This window comes from Pelophylax lessonae (genome assembly GCF_965119305.1).
Source record: "Pelophylax lessonae genome assembly, chromosome: 3".
Classification (NCBI taxonomy): domain Eukaryota; kingdom Metazoa; phylum Chordata; class Amphibia; order Anura; family Ranidae; genus Pelophylax; species Pelophylax lessonae.
This window is the reverse complement of record NC_138770.1, coordinates 569,649,610-569,671,626: the sequence shown is the minus strand read 5'-3', so window position 1 is coordinate 569,671,626 and position 22,017 is coordinate 569,649,610. Positions and strand designations below refer to the sequence as shown.

Here is a 22,017-nt window from a genome sequence, read left to right as displayed (position 1 = left end):
GAGAGGGGGGATGAGAGAGAGAGAGAGAGAGAGGGGGTGAGAGAGAGAGAGGGGGTGAGAGAGAGAGAGGGGGGGTGAGAGAGGGGGGTGAGAGAGAGAGAGAGAAAGGGGGGTGAGAGAGAGAGAGAGAGAGAGAGAGAGGGGGGTGAGAGAGAGAGAGAGAGGGGGATGGAAGGGAGAGAGGGGGATGGAAGGGAGAGAGGGGGATGGAAGGGGGGGTGAGGTGAGAGAAAGAGAGAGAGAGGGGGGTGAGAGAGAGAAATAGAGGGGGTAAGAGAGAGGGGGGGATGAGAGAGGAGGGGTTGAGTGAGAGAGAGAGGGGTGAGAAAGAGAGGGGGGGTGAGAGAGAGGTGAGAGAGAAAGCAGGGGTGAGAGAGAGAGAGAGAGGTGGGATGGGCGGTTCTAGCAACCAGTGGCCAAAAGAGTCTCAAGTGGAGGGGGGGCGGCTTTTTTGCTGCCCCCCTGCAAAGTGCTGCCCTAGGCCTGTGCCTTGTTGGCCTAGGCCAAAATACAGCACTGCTTTCAACGCCTTTACAGGGTATAAGTGCCCAGTAAGTAAGCAGTTAAAAAAAATAAAATATTTGGTGAAGTTTACTACTGCTTTATTAATAAAGTGTAAGCGAGGAATGTATGACATGTAATATGGGATAGCAGTCCTAGTACTGCCTATTTATTAGCCTGTCCCCGTGATCGCACTTCAGACTTGGCGATTTCAGACAATTTTTTTTTCAGCTGTGTTTTTATTTTTTGGGTGTTTTCAGGCTTGAGTGTTTCTGATTTAGCCAATAGAGGTGTCAGACGTGTTCAGATCCTAGTCCATATTCACCAGGAATCTGTCACGGGTACTGGACCCATCATCTACAGCCGTGACACAGGGCAGCAATCAGGGGGGGACAGCCCATACACAAGTAGGGGGCCCAGACGTTCCATGGGTCCCAGCTGCCCATGCCCAACCAACGAGATCAAGTTGTTGCTGCTGTAGTAACTAGCAATTGCTAAAGCAGGGTGGCCGCAGAGTAAGCTGATGCAGCCATGCAGGGATGTCTCTTTGCTGGATTGAGCTGTCTGTCTCTTTGCTAAATATATGAGCCTGTCTCTTTGCTGGATTGGGATGTCTCTTTGCTGAATATATGAGGCCGTCTCTACTGGATAGGGATTTCTCTTTGCTGGATTGGGATATATCTTTGCTGAATATATGGAATTGTCTTTTTGCAGGATTGGATTCATTTTCATATATTAAGTTGTAATAGTGCTAAAATAAAAGTGGGTGCACTGAAGGACTGGGTGGCATTGCCAGCGGGCAGATTTGGTGGGATGGCCAGAGGACCAGCCCTGGGGAATGTTGGTTGTCAGGCCCGGAGGGGCCCAGACCTAAAGCTGTGTAAGGGGCCCCAGAATTTCTGATGGCTACCCTGCCGTGAATTGTATACAATAGGCAGGAACACGTCTGCTATGGGGTGTGGAATGCATAGGCTTCTTATGATTGGCCCAGTATAGCGAAATGTGCCCAGCGACCCCGCTTAGGTGCGTTTGGACAAGGATCTGAACACGTCTGACCTCGCCCCTATTGGCTAAATAAAAAACGCTCAATCCTGAAAACACTCAAAAAAACACAGCAGGGAAAAAAAAGAAAATTTGTCTGAAACTGCCCAGGCTGAATTGTGAACATGCTAATAAATAAGCAGCCCTAGGACTGCTATCCCTTATTACAGGTCATACATTCCTCTCTTCCACTTCATTGCAGCAGCAGGACTTTGGTTTCTGCTTTAATTTTCTCCCATTACTGCACAATGGACCAGCCTGACCCATCCTATAGAAGCTGCTCCTGTGATAAATATTGATTTATTCCCACAAGAATCCTCCATCCTGAAAACAAAATAGAGAAAAGACCGCAACTTACTGCAACTTTGTATCTCCGCACAGCTGCTAAGAGCCCGGGCAAAGGAGAAGGAGGGTCATGTGACAGCAGGGAGCGTCTGACAATAGACTCTCTCCTGGTGGGAGGGATAGGGAGCGTGTGTAAATAGAAAACTCCTTAGGAACACATTGCTGAAAACCGAAAGTAAAAGTTTCTTCCCTCACACTGCACACTTCTCTATAGGCTCTCCTGGAGATGCTCTAATCATGGCTTGTTTTTTTTTTTTTTGGTTCCACTTAACCACTTCAGCCCCGGAAGGTTTTACCCCCTTAACCACTTTAAGACTGGAAGGATTTCCAGATTTCCCCCTTCCTGACCAGGCCCTATTTTGCGATTCGACACTGCGTTACTTTAATGGACAATTGTGCGGTCGTGTGACACTGTACCCAATTAAAATTGACGTGTGTTCCCCAACAAATAGAGCTTTCTTTTGGTGGTATTTGATCACCTGTGCGATTTTAATATTTTGCGCTATAAACAAAAAAATATCGACAATTTAAAAAAAAAAATATATATATATTTTTCACATTCTGCTATATGACATTCTCAAAAAATAAAAAATAAAATTTTTTTAACATTTCAGGCTTTTGTTTTCTGCTACATATTTTTGGTAAAAAAAAATCGCAATAAGCGTATTTTGATTGGTTTGCGCAAAGGTTATCGCGTTTACTAACTAAGGGAAAGATTGTTGTCATTTTTATTGTTTTTTTTTTTTTAACGAGTAATGGCGGGACTGCGACATTGCGGCAGACAGATCGGACCCCTGACTGATATTTTTTACACTTTTTGGGGTACCAGTGACATTACTACAGTAATCAGTGCTATACATATTCACTGTTACTGTAAAAATGACACTGGCAGGGAAGGGGTTAACTTTATTGGAGAAGGAGGGGTTAAGTGTGTCCCTAGGGGCGTGCTTCTAACTGTTATGGGATGTGGCTGTTTGTGTAACTACAGAGATATATGATCCTACATAGCAGGACCGTATGATCTCTGCACTTACACAGGGGAGAATGACAGGCGGCTTTGTTTACATTAGCCGCCTGCTTTCTCCCCCTGTACCGGACGATAGCAAGTGACATCGGGTCCGCCGGTCACACGCGCGGACATGTTAGGGAGCGAGTGGGGGCGGGAGTGCGCCTCCAGCGGTGCGCGCTCACCCCCTAGAGCCTGACAGGCTAGCGATGTAGCCCTACGTCACTTTGCCTGTGAGGTGCTGACTGCCGCTGTAAATAGTCGTGCGGCAGTCGGCAAGTGGTTAATAAACCTTTTTATTTTATTTTTTGCAGGGGTTTAATCACTTAACCTCCAGAAGTTTTACCACCCTTCCTGACCAGGCCATTTGTTGCTATACGCACTGCATCACTTTAACTAACAATTGCGTGGTCGTGTGGCACTGTACCCAAATACATTTTTTTACCCACAAATAGAGCTTTCTTTTGGTGGTATTTGATCACCTCTGTGTTTCTTATTTTTTTCACTAAAAAACAAAAAACGACTGAGCATTTAGAAAAAAAAGAAGATTTTTTACTTTCTGCTATAAAACATATCCAATAAAAAACTTTTAAAAATCAAATTTCTTCATCAATTTAGGCCAATATGTATTCTGCTACATATTTTTGTTAAAAAAAACATCCCAATAAGCGTATATTAATTGGTTTGCGCAAAGGTTATATTGCCTACAAACTATGGGACATATTTATGGAATTTTTACTAGTAATGGTGTCGATCAGCAACTCATAGCAGGACAGCGATATTGTAGCCAACAAATTGCACTTTTATGGGGACCAATGACAAATGTTTAAAGTGATCAGTGATTAAAATATGCACTATCACTGTACTAATGACACTGGCTAGGAAGGGGTTAACATCAGGGGCGATCAAAGGGTTAATTGTGTGCCTGACCAGTGTTTTACTGTTGTGTGGGAGGTGCTTTTACTAGAGGAAGGCATAGACACCTGTGTCCCTGCTTTGCGGGTGCCGGTGAACAATAAGTGGGTGCCGGTGGACATCGGGTCAGCGGGACCTGCTGATCATCTCCTGCCTCCAGTGGGGCGAACACACGCTTGATACCCAGAAATGGAGGATCATGTATGTATACGTGATCCTGCGCAGCGCGGCCACCCTGTAGTAGTAAATGTGCTTTAGGGCAGTTTGCAACTGGTTAATTCTGCTTTGAATCAATACCAGTTGGAGTACAGTGATCTCTTGGAGAGGTAGTATATATTTGTTATTGTTACACTTTTACATTACTTGTAAGCATGTAAGGACTCTTGCACACGATACTCCTGTTTGAGCATCTGCTTTTTCATCAGTTTTTTTTTTTTTATGTATTTGCGCGTATTTTCACGCATATGTGTTCAAGCAAATTCGCGCACATTCGCGGAAACATATTTTCCTGTTCTTGTTTTGTGCATTATGTAAATGGCCATGTGCGCATTCGCACATATTTGCGCGCATTTGTGCGCATGAGGCTTAAATTACTGCCCAAAAATGCAGATTTTTCTATTTTGTTTTACTGAAGAATGCACGGCGCTCGTTTATGCGCCTGTGTGCATAGGCACATTATAATGAATGCGCTGTATTTTAGCTCTGTAAAAAAATAAAAGCTATACTGAGCTTTTTTAAGCTGCAGCGTGCAAGAGGGCTAATTCCAATTTTTGCTTTTTATGTTCAGAATAATATTTTTATTACATATTTTGCTCATTTCCTTCAATCATTAATATTATTTTCAAGGGTTTTTGACCCTTTCTGTTTGTCTGTAGCCCCATTTTTAGGACATATGTCGGATTTGAACAGTTCTAACGAGGCTTGTGCAACATGGCTTATTGCATATAGTGAAAAAACTATCAGCGCAAGACTAAGTGAAATTCAAATGTGTATAAAATGTGCTAGAATAAATCAATATATAAATCCGGCTGCATACACAAATTGTGTCCACACCTCACAACAAAAACATAAAAATCAAAAAACGTGCTGCGCCAGAAGTGCACAAAAATAATAAGTGATTAATGAATCAACAAGTGTTATCAACAAAATATAGTGTCCATCATATGTGCTCTGATGAAACATAAATGTTCATATAAAGTGCTCCAAAGTAATGATTAGTATATCCAGGTGATGACAGGACAGCCTCAATCCCTTGTGAATCAAGCAGGAACCACCAGTGTGTGAACTCCCTCCACCAGTAAGATTGGCCTCTCACCTTGATACCAGACCCAAACGGGCCAGCATGAGCATATCAGGGGATAAACAGACTATCACAGGTAACCTCTCCAGCCTTCACCTCCGGGGGTCGCCAGGACATAAAATAAAGATAAAGCAAAGATCTAGTGCTCTCTGAATGTAAATAATGAGCTTTTATTGAGCATAAAGGGGTAACTCACATTTGTTGGGCACTCAGCCGTGCCTGCTGTTATGGCATTCAGTGTTGGAGAGTAGCACCCGAGCGATCGGCGTCAGGCACGCAGGCTCCGCCTCCCTATACGCGTTACGCCTGGAGCGTGGGCTCCGTTTGGCTTCTTCGGTAGGGGTCTTCAAAACACCTTTGGGATGAATTATCACATCCAACATCAGTGCCTGACTGTCACGGTTCTCACCATTTATTACAGATGGCCAGGTGTGGTCGCCATTAAGTACCTGACATGGGATTTGAACCTGTGTACTTTGACATTCTGTCCTGTTATCCTACCTCTGAGCCACACTTCAGCTATTGCATACCCAAAAGAAAAACATAAAAGCCTTCCTAAATTACTGAACTAAGGTTATTTTGGAAATGTGGGAAAATGATGATGAACCAGTATTAAAAATGTGTGCAGTTTTCCCTTTTGCCATTTTATATCTAGACTCTTATAGTAATTTTCTGAATAGGAGCTTCTATGACTGGTTAAAGGACACTTTCCCTTTAGATTTTGTGAGTCATCCTGATTTAGTGAAGCCAAATATATACTAAATTCTTCCGCCACACCCCAGCTGCCCTATGAATCACTGTAACTTAGCTCTAACTTACTGAAAAAAATTTGCAGACTGCAATTACTGACATCCTTCTAAGTATAATAGTTGCTTGGCTGTCTCTTCTCTTCCATCAGTACTTTCTAAATCACTGACACAAAACCAGAAAGCTTAAGCTGGATACGCACTATACAACTTTTGTTGTTAGATTTCCTTTAGATTAAAGCCCCGTACACACGTATCGATTGTCGGCCGTAAATATTCGGCCGACGACCGATTGGCCGATTGTAGGATTGTTAGTATGATGCTTCTGACAGCCGACAGCGCATTTTCGGCCGAAGAGAATCGGGTGTGCAGGCATTAAAATTTTTGTTGGCCAACACCAGAACGGCCGATTGTTCGCCAGTCAGTACAGATTTCGGCCGACAGACAGCAGATTAGCACTGGGCATGCTCAGAAAAGAAAAAAGACAAGGAAAGTTAACCATCACATGACATCACTTCTGCAGTCGGCTGTTGTTGGCCGACAAAATTCGTGTGCAGTCTTTTGCAGTTTTCAACAGACACGACAGACCTTGGACAAAAGATGGCCGATCGTTCGGCCGACGATCAGTACGTGTGTACGGGGCTTTACATTCAACTATATAGTGCAAGGGCCTGCCTGATTATATACAAATTGAAAGTGTTTAGATTTGACCTCATATTGTATGGTTTTGGTAAATCTAAAGGAAAAAAATCTAAAGACAATTGTATAGTGTGTATGGCCCATTAGACAGTGAAAGTGAAATCAGAACGCCTGCTTTTCATACTTATGGTGCTGTAGTAGGCTTGAACCTTAATATAATTATTATATCATTTACAATTAAAAAACAAATATGACTACAGACTTGCAGGTTGATTAATTGGCCGCGGACATTTATTAAAAAAAACTTTCAAAACAGGTTTAATTTGGTTCAGCCAAGAAGCTCGAACCAACCATACTATACAATTATAAACTTTGTAGTTTAGCCAAACAGCTCAAACTACCCATAACCAAATTACTATTAAAAACGATTCCCATGAAAAACTTAAAACCAAAATGACCAAAATGACCGCACCGATTTCAGGGCGGGAGGGAGGTAACTTAAAGTACTAACCAATTAATTATTGGAACCTAACTGACCAATCGGAATCTTATACTAATTGACCAATCAGTTGTTTATACATTAAAACTGACATTTTCTTTTACTAGTGTCAAGCCCCATCCCCAGATATGCAGATTGGGTACTTCTTGACCCTATCTGCATTTTCATTCCAGGGTTTGCCACTGTATTAAAGTCATTCAATTAACATGAGGCCCAGGCAGCTAGCATTCTCAAAAGATCAGCAATGGCAGCTAAAATAAATAAAAACTATTAACATCCCTGTAAAAATAAAAATTAAACAGCAGTTTTTGCTGCAATGTCCACCTTCAATTTGTCAGGTGGGCCTGATCAGAACCTCTGATTCATATGGACAGGCAGATGTAAAAAGACTTATGTCCAGGTTCAGGAATAAAAATAAAATGGAAAAGGACTGTGTTTTTGTGGACTTTAACAACTTCTGGACTGGAAGCATTTGCCCCCTTTATGACCAGACCATTTTTTTGCGTTTCGGCACAGCGTTATTTTAACGGACAATTGCGTGGTGGCGTGACGCTGTACCGAAATAAAATCGATGTCCTTTTTTTTTCCTACAAATAGAGCTTTCTTTTGGTGGTATTTGATCACCTGTGCAATTTCTTTTTTTTTTTTTTTGGGCTTTACACAAAAAAAGAGCGGCGATTCTGAAAAAAAAAAAAAAACAATATTTTTCACATTCTGCTATTTAATATTCCCAATTAAAAAAAAAACGTTAAAAATCAAATTTTTTCATCCTTTTAGGCCAATTTGTTTACTGCTACATATTTTTGGTAAAAGAAATCCCAATAAGCGTATTTTGATTGGTTTGCTCAAAAGTTATCATGTCTACAAACAAGGGGAAAGATTCATGTCATTTTTTTTATTTTTTTTACTAGTAATGCTGGCGATCAGCGGTTTTTACCAGGACTGCAACATTGTGGCGGACAGGTCGGACCCCTAACTGACATTTTTGACACTTTTGGGGGGACCAGTGACATTAATACAGTAATCAGTGCTAAAAATATGCACTGTTACTGTAATAATGACACTGGCAGGGAGGGATTAACCCAGGGGTGATCAAAGGGTTAAGTGTGTGATCCTAGAGGAGTGTTTTCTAACTGTATGGGGGAGGGACTTGTGAAATGAACACAGAGACCTGTGATACTAAATCAGGGAGAGAACAGCTGACCGTCGTTCTCTCTCAGCGGGCAGCGATCACGGGTGCCCAGCAGCAATCATGGCCGCGGACCTGTGGATCGGCATTACCACTGCCTAGGGTTACCCACCGCCGAACCGACGTACCCATACAGTATATCTGCGGCAGTAGTTAAAGTGATACTAAAGTCTTGTTTTTTTTTAATTTTAAAATAACAAACATGTGATACTTACCTGCTCTGTAAAGTCGTTTTTCACAGAGCAGCTCAGATCCTCCTCTTCTCGGGTCCCTCGTCGGCACTCCTGGCCCCTCCCTCCTGGTGAGTGCCCCAACAGCAAGCAGCTTGCTATGAGGGCACTCGAGTAGAGCTGCAGCTCTCTGTGTCTATTCAGACATAGAGTCGCTGTTCGGCCCTGCCCCCTCGCTCTCCTGATTTGCTAACTGACCTTGATTGACAGCAGCAGGAGCCAATGGCGCCGCTGCTGTGTCTCAGACATTCAGGAGGGAGAGTCTTGGATGGCGAGGCACTCATGCAAATTGTTGGATAGAGATGGGGCTCTGGTAAGTAGTAGGGGGGTGAGGGGTTGCTGCTGCACACTGAAGGTTTTTTTTCTCAATGCATAGATTGCATTAAGAGTCAAAACCTTCTGCCTTTACAACCACTTTAACGTGAGAGGTCAGAGGTAGCCTGAGGTAAACGGACAGCAGAGTTTTTATACATCTGGTCACCCATACAGCTGTCACAGGTCCGCACCTGTCCTTCAGGCATAATGTCAGGTACAATGTCAAAAAACTGATATCCATCCTGTTTGGCTTCCATTCAGCAGGGAAAAGCTCTAAGTGAAAGGATTCTTAAGCTGGCCATACATTAATAGTTTTTCTGTGGATGGGGAATGTTTTTTTTTTTTCAACCCTCTGGTCGAACGAAAAAAAAAAAAAAGATCCGATTTCCCCATCACCACACTTGATGTACTTGAGGGAAACGCTCTGGCTGTGCTTTTGTATTCTAAAATGTCCCAACTGTCAGAATACACTGATCAATGCTATCAGCTTGAGAAGATTAGGGGGGAATATAATCAACATGTATGAATACATAATTGGTTCATATAGTGAACTTGGTGTTAAATTACTCACTTTAACCACTTTACCACTAGAGCATTTTGCTGTCTTACGTCTGGGCCACTTTTTGCGATTCGGCGCTGTGCGACTTTAACTGACAATTGCGCGGTCATGCGACGCAAACGAAATTTACGTCCTTTTCTTCCCATAAACAGAGCTTTCTTTTGGTGGTATTTGATCACCTGTGCGATTTTTACTTTTTGCGCTATAAACAAAAAAAGAGCGTTTATTTTGAAAAAATAACAATATTTTTTTTATATGAAATTCCCCCCAAAAAAGATGTAAACACCAATTTTTTTTTTACATTTTTGGCCAATTTTTTTTCTGCTACCCATGTTTGGTAAAAAAAATCGCAATAAGCGTATTTTGATTGGTTTGCGCAAAAGTTATTGCGTTTACTAACAAAGGGAAAGATTTATGTCATTTTTGGTGGGTTTTTTTTTTTAACGAGTAATGGCGGCGATCTGCGATTTTTTTTGCGGGACTGTGACATTGCGGCGGACAGATCGGACCCTTGACTGACATTTTTGACACTTTTGGGGGTACCAGTGACATTACTGCAGTAATCAGTGCTAGAAATATGCACTGTTACTGTAAAAATGACACTGGCAGTGAAGGGGTTAATTTTATTGGAGAGGGAGGGGTTAATGTATGCCTGGTGCTTACTGACTTGTGGGGGGGGGGGGGGGGGTGACTGTGTGAGACAGGGACAGATCGGATGTCCAGCTACGCTGAACACTCCGATCTGTCACTCCCTGTCACTGAGGAGATCTCCAAACTGGATTCCCCGACGATCGGGGCAGAGCAGCGGCGATCGCCGCTGCTCCTCCCCTGGCCCGACTCCCGCTGTGAATGAAAACAGCGGGAGCGCGCCTCCGGGGGCGCCCGAGCGCCGCCTACAGGGGGAGGATTCTGGCGACGTAGGTCTACGTCGTCAGACCTACAAGAGCCACTTTCCCGCAGTAGTACTAGCGGTAAAGTGGTTAAGGTCATCTCAGAAAGGATAAGGGGGCAATATTTACACCTGGAGGAAAAGAGATTTAATCTCCAAATATGAAAAGGCTTCTTCACAGTAAGAGCTGTGAAAATGTGGAATGCACTCCCTCAAGAGCTGGTTCTGGCCAGTGAAATCGTCCAAATTGAGCCCAATTAGCCATTTTCCCTCCCCGGTGTCATGTGACTCTTTGGTGTTACAAGGTCTCAGGTGTGAATGGGGAGCAGGTGTATTAAATTTGGTGTTATCGCTCCCACTCTCTCACACTGGTCACTGGAAGTTCAACATGGCACCTCATGGCAAAGAACTCTCTGAGGATCTAAAAAAATATTGTTGCCCTACATAAAGATGGCCTAGTCTATAAGAAGATTGCCAAGACCCTGAAACTGAGCTGCAGCACGGTGGCCAAGACCATACAGCTGTGTAACAGGACAGGTTCCACTCAGAACAGGCCTCACCATGGTCCATCAAAGAAGTTGAGTGCACATGCTCAGCGTCATATCCAGAGGTTGTCTTTGGAAAATAGACGTATGAGTGCTGCCAGCATTGCTGCAGAGGTTGAAGGGGTGGGGGGTCAGCCTGTCAGTGCTTAGACCATATGCCACACACTGCATCACATTAATCTGCATGGCTGTCGTCCCGAAAAAAGCCTCTTCTAAAGATGATGCATAAGAAAGCCCGTTAACAGTTTGTTGAACACAAGCAGACTAAGGACATGGATTACTGAAACCATGTCCTGTGGTCTGATGAGACCAAGATAAACTTATTTCGTTCAGATGGTGTCAAGCGTGTGTGGGGGCAACCAGGTGGGATTGTCATGGTCTGGGCCTGCATGAGAGCTGTCAGCACTGGGGAGCTACAGTTCAATGATGGAACCATAAATTCCAATATGTACTGTGACATACTGAAGCAGAGCATGATCCCCTCCCCTCCCCTCAGATAATGGGTCGCAGGGCAGTATTCCAACATGATAACGACCCCAAACACCCAGCAAAGACGACCACTGCCTTACTAAAGAAGCTGAGGGTAAAGGTGATGGACTGGCCAAGCATGTCTCCAGACCTAAACCCCATTGAGCATCTGTGGGGCATCCTCAAAAGCAAGGCTGAGGAGCGCAAGGTCTCTGACATCAACCAGCTCCATGATGTTGTCATTGAGGAGTAGAAGATGACTCCAGTGGCAACCTGTGAAGCTCTGGTGAACTCCATACCCAAGAAGGTTAAGGCAGTGCTGGAAAAAAATGGTGGCCACACAAAATATTGACACTTTGGCCAAATTATGACATTTCACTTAGGGGTTTACTCACTTTTGTTGCCAGCAGTTTAGACATTAATGGCTGTGTGTTGAGTTATTTCGAGGGGACAGCAAATTTACACTATTACTACTTTACATTGTAAAAAGTGTAATTTCATCAGTGTTGTCACATGAAAAGATATAATAAAATATTTACAAAACTGTGAAGGGTGTACTCACTTTTGTGAGATACTGTATGTATATGTGTATATATATATATATATATATATATATATATATTTTTTTTTTTTTTGGTTGAACCAGATGGACTTGTGTCTTTTTTCAGCCAGACTAACTATGTAACTATGATTGTTCGAGAAAAACCTGACAGGCTGGTTGTACAGAAGTTGATGGGTAGATCAACTTTTGTACAACCAGCCTACCCATACATGGATCGGAATTTTCAGCAGAAGCATGTACGGCCACCCTTAGACTTCAAGGTTGAATGACAGCCAGAGTTGTTCAAACCACTTCCTCTAAGCCCAACTGTCATGGACCTGCTCCTGGGATGACATTATCACATACAGTAGCCTGGGCTTAGAATACTACTATTCTAAATAGCACTCACATCTAATTGCACAAGCAACATTAATTGCAGCAGTAAAAACTCTCCACTGCTGCCACTCGATAAAAAGAGGACAATCCACTGGATGAGCCAGGATACCCTTGGAAAACAAAGTATGTAAAAAGTATGTATGTACATATACAGTATAATATACAGTACATACTGTATATAAAAAATGTGTATATACCATATTTTTTGGTGTTTAACACACACAGGCGTATAACACGCATCCTAATTTAAGAGTGAAGTTTCAGGGAAAAAAAACAAAAATTTTTAAATAAAGAACTTTTAAGCAAAATAAGGGTCAGTGCCCATTAATGCAGCCTCAACAGTGCCCATCAATGCAGCCTCAACAGTGCCCATCAATTCAGCCTGATCAGTGCCCATCAATGATGCCTGACCATTGCCCATCAATGCAGCCTGATCAGTGCCTAACTTCAGCCTCACCATTGCCCATTATTGCAGCCTGATCAGTGTCCATCTGCAGCCTCACCATTGTCCATCATTGCAGCCTGATCAGTGCCCATCTGCAGCCTCACCATTGCCCATCAATGCAGCCTGATCAGTGCCCATCTGCAGCCTTACCATCAGGGCCGCTGATAAGGCAGTAGAACTGGTCCTGTTGTACTGGGCCCATGCCTCATCAGCTGAACAGGCCCATGGCTTAAATGACATTTCCCTGAGCCCCTCGGTTGACGTCATGGGGCCCAGGCTCCCACCTCCTGGTGGGCCCCATGAATTCAACAGAGGGGCCCAAGAGGTGAGAGCAGAGGAGGGATTTTTTTTCCTCGTTTTTAGGATGTAGGCGGACAAAGTTAGTGCTGCAGTTCTACTGCACCTGGGGGGGGGGGGGGGTGGAGTCAGGGTTGGTGGGCCCCATCAGGAAGGCTGTACGGGGCCTCATGATTTCTAACAGCAGCCCTGCTTACCATTTCCCAATATTGCACCCTGATCAGTGCCCATCTGCATCCTCACCATTGACCATCATTGCAGCCTGATCAGTGCCCATCTGCAGCCTCACCATTGCCCATCAATGCAGTCTGATCAGTGCCCATCTGCACCCATACCATATAGTGCATACATGCCCATGCAGAGCTGCGGCTATTATAAATTTAGGTAATTATGATTATGGGGCTTATTCATTTTACAATACTTTATTTGCGCTGCAACATTTTAAAAATCTGGTTCCAAATAAGCTACCTGTGAAAGCAAACTTTAAAACTCTGGAACTTTTAATTCCCTAGCTTTTTCAAAGTATTATCTAAAATAATTAAAGGATTTTCTGATTATGCTCACTCACTCAAGAGGGATGTTACATTTCCTGCAGCAGCACGAGTAACTTGCACTCTCCAACACTGTAGCATTGTAGTGCTCTCATGATATTTAATACTGACATTTTAGCACATCCCCTATTAAGATGTTTTCCAGTCTGGCACATATCTTTAAATATCATTGCTAAATTTACACAGCTGACATACTTCTGCAGCATAAATAAAATCAACAGAGATGTCACGTTTGAAATCTGAGAAATCTGTTATGTTTTTTTTTTTTTTTCTCATACAAACGTCAACCATGGTTGATCAATCCACAAAACTTTTTTGCATAATTACCTTGTTACTGAGGGCTTCACAACAAACAAGAGGTCATGCCGCTCATCTCTGTCATCGTCTTGGCACAATGGTGCCCTTTGCAAAGGCTGTGACACTGCCTATTGTGCCTGGCCTAATGATTGAGCTCACATCATTGCAATAATTAGCCAGATCACCTCAGCATATTATCAAAGCGACCCACCCAAGCCCAAGTCCATATGGTTTGAAATACCTAATGAGTCAGTTAATGTGCTATGTCCAGGAGTAATGGATACTTGTTATGGATGACATGAGGCATCATTTGCCAACTTTCTGACTGATTAGGGTTTTCGCGCTTTTTTTGTGTCCTGTTAATTGAACACTTCAAAAAAAAAAATGACTTGATCTCCATCTTGAAACAATGTCATTGTTATATGCATTGCAAACTAAGACAATTAATTTGTCTAGAAAGGAATCACTAAGGTGTTGCTACTATGATAACAACTAAAGGACAGGACTTTTAAGATATATAAAAAATAAAGTGCTGAAAGGATAACAAATTTGGGGATGCAAAAAATTCACAAGTTAGACAAAACAGAAAAAGTAAATTTAGTCGTCGATTGTTAAAGTGTAGTACAAAATTCCCTCTGGATGCTACCATTTTGAATAAATACAGTATCTGCCATATTAAAACACAAAACTCTACTATAAAGTTAAACCTTCATGGTCGAAATCCTTGCTACATAAATATTGTTCAGATACAATAACCGTGTGCATTCTTATGCAAATCTTGGTGTCCTTTGTATAATTTTTCAAGATCAGTGCTGTAGAGCAATCCAGCATGAAACAACTCCTGGGCTTCGCCCCTGTGCCAAAGACTCATGGAATACACAACAGTCACTGCTGCCCTCTCTCCTAGTACAGGGTGACTGGTCTTGTATCTGCCCCCTGGTAGTTTTCTGAAAGGTCCCACCCACAGCTCAGTTCTCTAAACAGGCAGCACAGTGTTGATGTAACCACTATTTAGTTAATATCTGGTTTGCATTAGGGTTCACACATAGTGGAATTATATACCTTATCGCTATTTAGGACTTTATTTTAATAAACTTTTTGTGGCCAGAGTTCCAACTTTTTATAGATTAAAAAAAAACCTCTGTCTTTTATTTATTTGACCCCTATTAGGCCCTGTCACTTTAAAATGCTAGTGGGCTTTAAAACAGCTTAACAAGCCAAACCCTATCAATTTCAATGGCCTCTGTTCACATATGAGTGTTCTATTACCTGAAACAAGACGCCTATTGCTCAAAAAAAGTACAGAGGCTTCTTTTTGGCAGATTACAAGCGTTTTTTGCCCCATAGACTTCAATAGAAATGCCTGACTTGAGCATTTTATGAGCGCTTTGTCTCATGTTTTCTGCTCAAACAACAGCTCTCCACCCCTAATTTCCTCCCCCTCTCCTCTCCCTAGTGCTTTCTATTGGCTACACAAAAATGCCTGAAGCTTTAAACTGCTTGAAATAGGCTTCTAAAATGCTTGTAATACATTCGCTTGTAAACACTTGTAAAAACAATGAAATATTCTCAAATAATAACACCTAAAAGTCGCTACGCTCGGGTGTAAATGCATCCTTAAGGAGTTTACCGCTTACTTTCTCACCCTGTGACAGTAGGAACATGTGTGTCACTAGTACAGAAAGACACTGACCACAACAATGGTCTGATAACAATTTTAAACTACTTAAAAAGTGTTTTTGCTTGTGTCTGTCCACATTGAAGAGATTTCTTATCGCTCCCTGTCCCTATGAGGCTCTATCATTGGAACTGGAATTAAGTTTATAGCATCAGGGTGCTGTCTAATATTGGATGTGTCACCGCTGTAGTCATTCAGCTGGGGCTTGAGAGGTCTTAACCACCCGCTGTCCAGCCTATAGAAATAATACAGCTGGGCAGGAGCACTGCAATTACGGGTGGGCTTCATATGACATTCTTCCAGCCGCATGCCTCCATTGGACACCGCAAAACACAGATCGCTGTACTGGGCCCCTGTGTACAGCCTTGGTACCATGTTATTGTTGTGGCCAATCACAGTGATCACATGCCAGTTGTAAACAAACAATGGCTTGTCATTTATAGCCACTGTGTACTATTGTGATCTTTATGATTGGTCACAGTGATCACATAGTACAGGGCAAATCACAGTGGACCTGTTGTACCATGTGATAGCTGTGACCAATCACAGCTATCACATTAGTGCACAATGGCACATGAGTGGATGCCATTCACAAAGTCAAAGTTTTTGCTTATACAGTGATCATTACTGTAATAAACAATCATAGTGTAAAAAAAAAATGCTGATCACCTCCCCAGAGCAGTACAAGGAAAATATTCAGTAATTTACATTTACCTGACTAAAATATAAATGCTACTTAAAGCCCAATTCCAGCTTTGGAAAAAACTACAATTTCGCAAGTCCACAAATTTTAGTCCCTGGCGTTAGTTAAAAATGAAAAAGCATAGGGGCTGTGGACAGGTTGGTGATATGCATCATGTCTGGTGGTCCTGCCCGAAGGTTCGGCGCTTTTGGATCCGGGTATTTAACCTGATCCACTCAGTGACGGGACAAAACGTCCCCAGGGCTGCGAATACAGTGCTGTTTGCCGATCTCGACGGGGGGATCCCCAGACATCTGCGTACCCTCATTTTTTTTATCCTCTTAGCTGCCAAGATAACCATAGCACGTTCCTGGAAGTCGCCAGACCTCAATATTGTGATGGTTAAAAATAAAATATTCTGGATCATGGTCAATGAAAAATTGACTAGTATTCGTAGAGACACTCAGATAAAGTTTGAGAAGGTGTGGAACCCGTGGGTGGCTTATCTATAGGCTCCTTGACAGTGGGGAGGCATGCAATGTTTGCATTGGGGCTCAGACCGGGGGGGGGGTGGGCTCTTACTTTTCTCCTCTTTCCCCTTTTTTTTCTCTCTTTTTCCTTCCATTTTTCCCTTTCTTTTCCTTTCCTCTTTCTTCTCTATCCTATTAGCTTGGTTCTTTGATTGGGACAACCCAAACCACTTTGGACGGTCTCTTTACAGTTCATTTTCTCCCATGCTGTTCTGTTATGTGAGGAGTGCTGGCGATCGCCACTTTGAACAAATTTATTTGACACGAGATGTTATATTTTGGGATCGCTGCGCATATGTATGGGACACTTTTGCACGTTATTGACATGTTTGTACAATGTTGCCATAACCTTTTTTTATTTGGCTTGTTGGCTGTTCCAATTTCCTACTTTTATATATTCTTTTGTAAAATCTTTAATAAAAACTATTGAACATTAAAAATGAAAAAGCAACTTTCATATGATATACTCCCCCTATCTCTGAATTTGAAGACTCACCTGCTCACTATTCGTACTACCAAGCTATGACAAATTTTGACCATATTTTGCTTAATATAATTATTTCTTATGGTCTCCCGTTCCATCTAGTGGCCAAAATGCATTGTTTTTCATGAAATACCTCAGTCAGCAAAATACTACATTACACGCTTTAGATGGAGCTGACGCTCATCAGAATTTGTGACAATTGTGAAAATGCTTATTGCATTCGTCATTCAACCCTCTTCTTATCGGCTTTGCGTCCAGCCCTGGAAGCATCAGCATGCTGCAGAAAATAGGGCCATCGTTACACAGCGCTGCTCTCTGCAGCATTTAGCATCTGCCCATGGACAGGAAGAAGAAGAGGACCTGAAACAATTGGGATATATGTAGAAAACATAACATAGGTCATATACAAACAGTAATCCATAGTTTGACTTTTCCTGGCACTACTAACTCAGGCACTAAAAAGCTGGTTCCTTTGAAAATAGTTCCCAAAAATAATCTGATATTTGCACTCACATTGCCACATCAAAGATATACAAGGACACCAAAAACAATCAGTTGGTGAACCCTATAAATAATGTTCCATGTTTTACTGAACACACAAGATCACTCAAGGTCTCTCAAGTGTCTCCTGCTCTGTGGTCTTCCTCTTTGTGGCTGTACTTTGAATTACTGTGGCAGTAATCTTGCCTCTGCAGTATATTTTGGCAAGACAGCCATAGGATCTCAGTAGTTGTAGGACATGGCTTGACTAAAAGAGCATTGGACGTGGCATCATAAGCATGAAGCCCTGTAAAAAAACGTCATACATGTAAGTAATGGTGGTATCTTGAGTAAAAACATTTGCATTAAAGACCTATCACTTTCCTGTATGAGGACTATACTGACTCGGCACAGTCTAATCATGGCTTGCTCCACTATACCTGGCTGGTCAAATATAGATCAGAGGACAGAAGTGAGTTTGTACTGGATCTTACTGGCTGTCAGATTTGATAGTGGGTTTTGGGGCTTCTGTACAAGTATTTTGCATTAAAAAATGAATGAAATTGGGACCAACAAAATTAATTTTCATACAATAAAATTAGGTCTATCTGAGCATGTTATTTCACTTTTCATCAGATACTAGTAGGTGAAATCATCCACTACCTTCTTATGTTTCTTGGTGGCCTGCAGTGAGATCTCCCTGTCTGTGTTCTCCCCACTCAAACCACAACCCAGCTTCCTTGGCTGTGATCTCTGTATTGTGAAAGAGTGATACATTTACCAAGAAGGGTGACATAAGCAATGGCTAAGGGAAATCCACTCTGGGAACCTAGGTAGAAAATCTGACTGAAAGTGAAACCAAACCCAAGAGTAAAAATATAAGATTTTGCAGGATATAGGTCCAGTCAAAGCGGTGGTTGCATCAGTTTACTTTGTTTTTTTTCCTTATTTTTTCCTTATTTTCTGCCTGGTGATCCTGCCAGTAATAAACCTCCTGTCCTAAGGTGACAACGCATATTAACCATACTGTATCTATGAAGAAGCAGCACTATCCCCCTGGGACTGGACTACAGAACACTTCACCCTGTCATCTTTACCATAACATAGGGGAAAGTGCTCTTTAGTTCACAAAAAGAAATTGAAACTGCGAAAACAGTCAGCAAAGTGCACAGGAAGTTCACAAGAACTTGCTTTTATCCAACAGATATAACTAAATGTATTCAATAGTATATTTACCAGATAAAAAGAGAGCAAATAAGAGAATTTTGTTGTTGGGGTTTACATATATTTGAAGTTTCAGAGATTAATGCATTCCTCAACAGCACACCCCCGTTGTATCTGGAATAGGTGTTTAACCACTTGCCGACCACCAGAAGTACATATACTGCGGCAGGTCCGCTCTGTCCCCTGAAACGGCGTACCTGTACGTCCCTTTGCGGGACCGCTAGTCGAGGTGGCTACAGGGGGAGCCAATCAGCGGGTCCGCCGTGCACCCGCAATTGCTCCCTGTGGAGTCAGAACGATATGCCGTTGTAAACACGGCAGACCGCTGTTTTGTCAGTAATGAACACAGGAATCCTGTGTTCCTCTTGTTTAGGAACACAGGTCCCTGTGTTCATTCAGTAATTACAACCCCCACACAGTTACAAAGCATCCCCTTGGGACACATTTAACCCTTTGATCGCCCCTGGTGTTAACCCCTTCCCTGCCAGTGACACTAGTACAGAAACAGTGCATATTTTTAGCACTGATTACTGTAGTAATGTCCTGGTCCCCCCAAAAGTGTCAAAAATGTCAGTTAGGTGTCCGATCTGTCCGCCGCAATGTCGCAGTCCTGCTAAAAATCGCTGATCGCCACCCTTACTAGTAAAAAAAATATATAAATGAAAATTACATTAAACTTTCCCCTAGTTTTTAGACGCGATAACTTTTGCGCAAACCAATCAATAATAACTTATTAGGATTTTATTTACCAAAAATATGTAGCAGAATACAAATTGGCTTAAAGAGGAAGTAAACCCTCCTCGGGAAGTTGTACCTATAGGTAAGCCTATGATAAGGCTTACCTATAGGTACTGTAAATATCTCCTAAACATGTACCGTTTAGGAGATATTTACCTTCGATGCATCCAGTGACATCACTGGCGCATGCGCTATGAAGGAATGGTCGCTCGTGCCGTTCCTTCAGAGCCCCGTGCCGTGACTGTCGGCTCCCGCGCGCGTGCGTGGGAGTGACATCACCGCGGCTCCGGCCAATCAGATGGCCAGATGCCGCGATCCCGGAAGACGGGCGACTAGACATGTCGCCCGTTATAGAGGTGAGTGAGCGGCGCGGCGGGGGCTCGTTCTAATGTAAGTATTTCATAATGAGCTAGTATGCGATGCATACTAGCTCATTATGTGTTTCTCTTTCAGGTTGTAGAAAAAAAAAAATTTTTTACCGGGTTTACAACCTCTTTAAAATAATGAAAAAATAAAATTTTAAGTTTTTTTTATCGGGAATGTTATTTTGCAGAAAGTAAAAAATATTATTATTATTTTTTTCAGAATTGTCGCTCTTTAACCACTTGCCTACAGTGCACTTTCACCCCCTTCCTGCCCAGACCGATTTTCAGCTTTCAGCGCTCTCACACTTTGACTGAGAATTACTCAGTCATGCAACACTGTACCCATACAAAAATTGTGTCCTTTTTTTCACACAAATAGAGCTTTCTTTTGATGGTATTTGATAAATACTGGGTTTTTTATTTTTTGTGCTATAAATAAAAAAAGACTGAAAATATCGTGAAAAAAACTCATTTTTCTTTGTTTCTGTCATAAAATTTTGCAAATTAGTCATTTTTCTTCACAAATTTTGGCCAAAATTTATACTGCTACTTATCTTTGGTAAAAAAACCCCAAATAAGTGTATATTATTTGGTCTTTGGGAAAGTTATAGAGTCCACAAGTTATGGTGCTATTCATTGAAAATTGATCACACTTGATCACACCTTATGTACTGAAGGCCTATCTCATTTCTTGAGACACTAAAAGGTCAGGAAAGTACAAATACCCCCCAAATGATCCCTTTTTGGAAAGTAGACATTCCAAGGTATTTAATAAGGGGCATGATGAGTTTTTTGAAGTTGTAATTTTTTCCCACAATGCTTTGCAAAATGAAGATTTATTTTTATTTTTTTTTTATTTTTTACAAATTGCCGTATTAACAGGTTATTTCTCTCACACAGCACATGTATACTTGCAACTACACCCCAAAACACATTCTACTACTCCTCCTGAGTATGGCGATACCACATGTGTGAGACTTTTTCACAGCCTGGCCACATACAGAGGCCTAACATCCGAGTAGCAGCGTCCGGCATTCTAGGAGCACAAATTACACATATCATTTCCTGCAAACCTATCGCACTTTTGAAGGCCCTGGAGCACCAGGACAATGGAAACCCCCATAAAATGACCCCATTTTGGAAAGCAAACAGCCCAACGTATAATTTTTGAGGCATAATGATTCTTTTAAATATGTGATTTTTTTCCACAAGTTTTTGGAAAATGTGGAAAGAAAATGAAAACACATTTTTTTTACACAAAGCTGTCCATTTATGCAATATTTCTAACACATCGCATGTACATAGCAAAACTTGCACCCCAAAATACATTCTGCTATTCCTCCTGAGTATGGCGATACCACATGTGTAACACTTTTTCACAGCCTGGCCACATACATAGGCCTCACATCCAAGTAGCGCTTTACACAAAGTTGTCCATTTATCCACTTTAAGACTGGGCCTATTTTTGACACTTGGTGTTTACAAGCTAAAATCATTTTTTTTGCTAGAAAACTACTTTGAACCCCCAAACATTATATATTTTTTTTTTAGCAGAGACCCTAGAGAATAAAATGGAGATCGTTGCAATATTTTTTATCACACCATATTTGCGCAGCAGTCTTCCAAATGCGATTTTTTTGAAAAAAATTCACTTTTTTTAAATAAAAAATAAGAAAACAGTTAATTTAGCCCAATTTTTTTCCCTAATGTGAAAGATAATGTTACGCTGAGTAATTAGATACCCAACATGTCATGCTTCAAAATTGCGCATGCTCACAGAATGGCGCCAAACATTGGTACTTAAAAATCCCAATAGGCAACATTTTAAAAATTTCTGCAGGTTACTAGCTTAGAGTTACAGAGGAGGTCTAGGGCTCAAATTATTGCACTCGCTCTAACGATCGCGGCGATACCTCACATGTATGGTTTGAACACCGTTTACATATGTGGGCGGGACTTGCGTATGCGTTTGCTTCTGCGCGCGAGCTAACGGGGACAGGGCGCTTTAATTTTTTTTTTTTTCCTATTTATTTTATTTATTATTTTTTTATTTTTACACAGTTTAAAAAAAAAAAATGTTTTGATCATTTTTATTCCTATTACAAGGAATGTAAACATCCCT

The 22,017-nt window shown here is 41.9% G+C and overlaps 1 protein-coding gene across 4 annotated transcripts in view; it reads right to left on the bottom strand.

Annotated features, from left to right (window-relative positions):
• The window catches only part of VRK2 (VRK serine/threonine kinase 2), a gene marked incomplete at its 3' end in the record, with an annotated part of 342,168 nt that overhangs the window by 216,135 nt on the left and 104,016 nt on the right, over window positions 1–22,017 (bottom strand). Inside the window, exon 1 of one of the 4 annotated variants that reach the window (XM_082251227.1) lies at window positions 1,901–1,998. The exons of the other annotated variants lie outside the window; for them this stretch is intronic. Of the gene's footprint in view, window positions 1–1,900; window positions 1,999–22,017 lie in introns of those variants that run through there. 4 annotated transcript variants of the gene reach the window in all.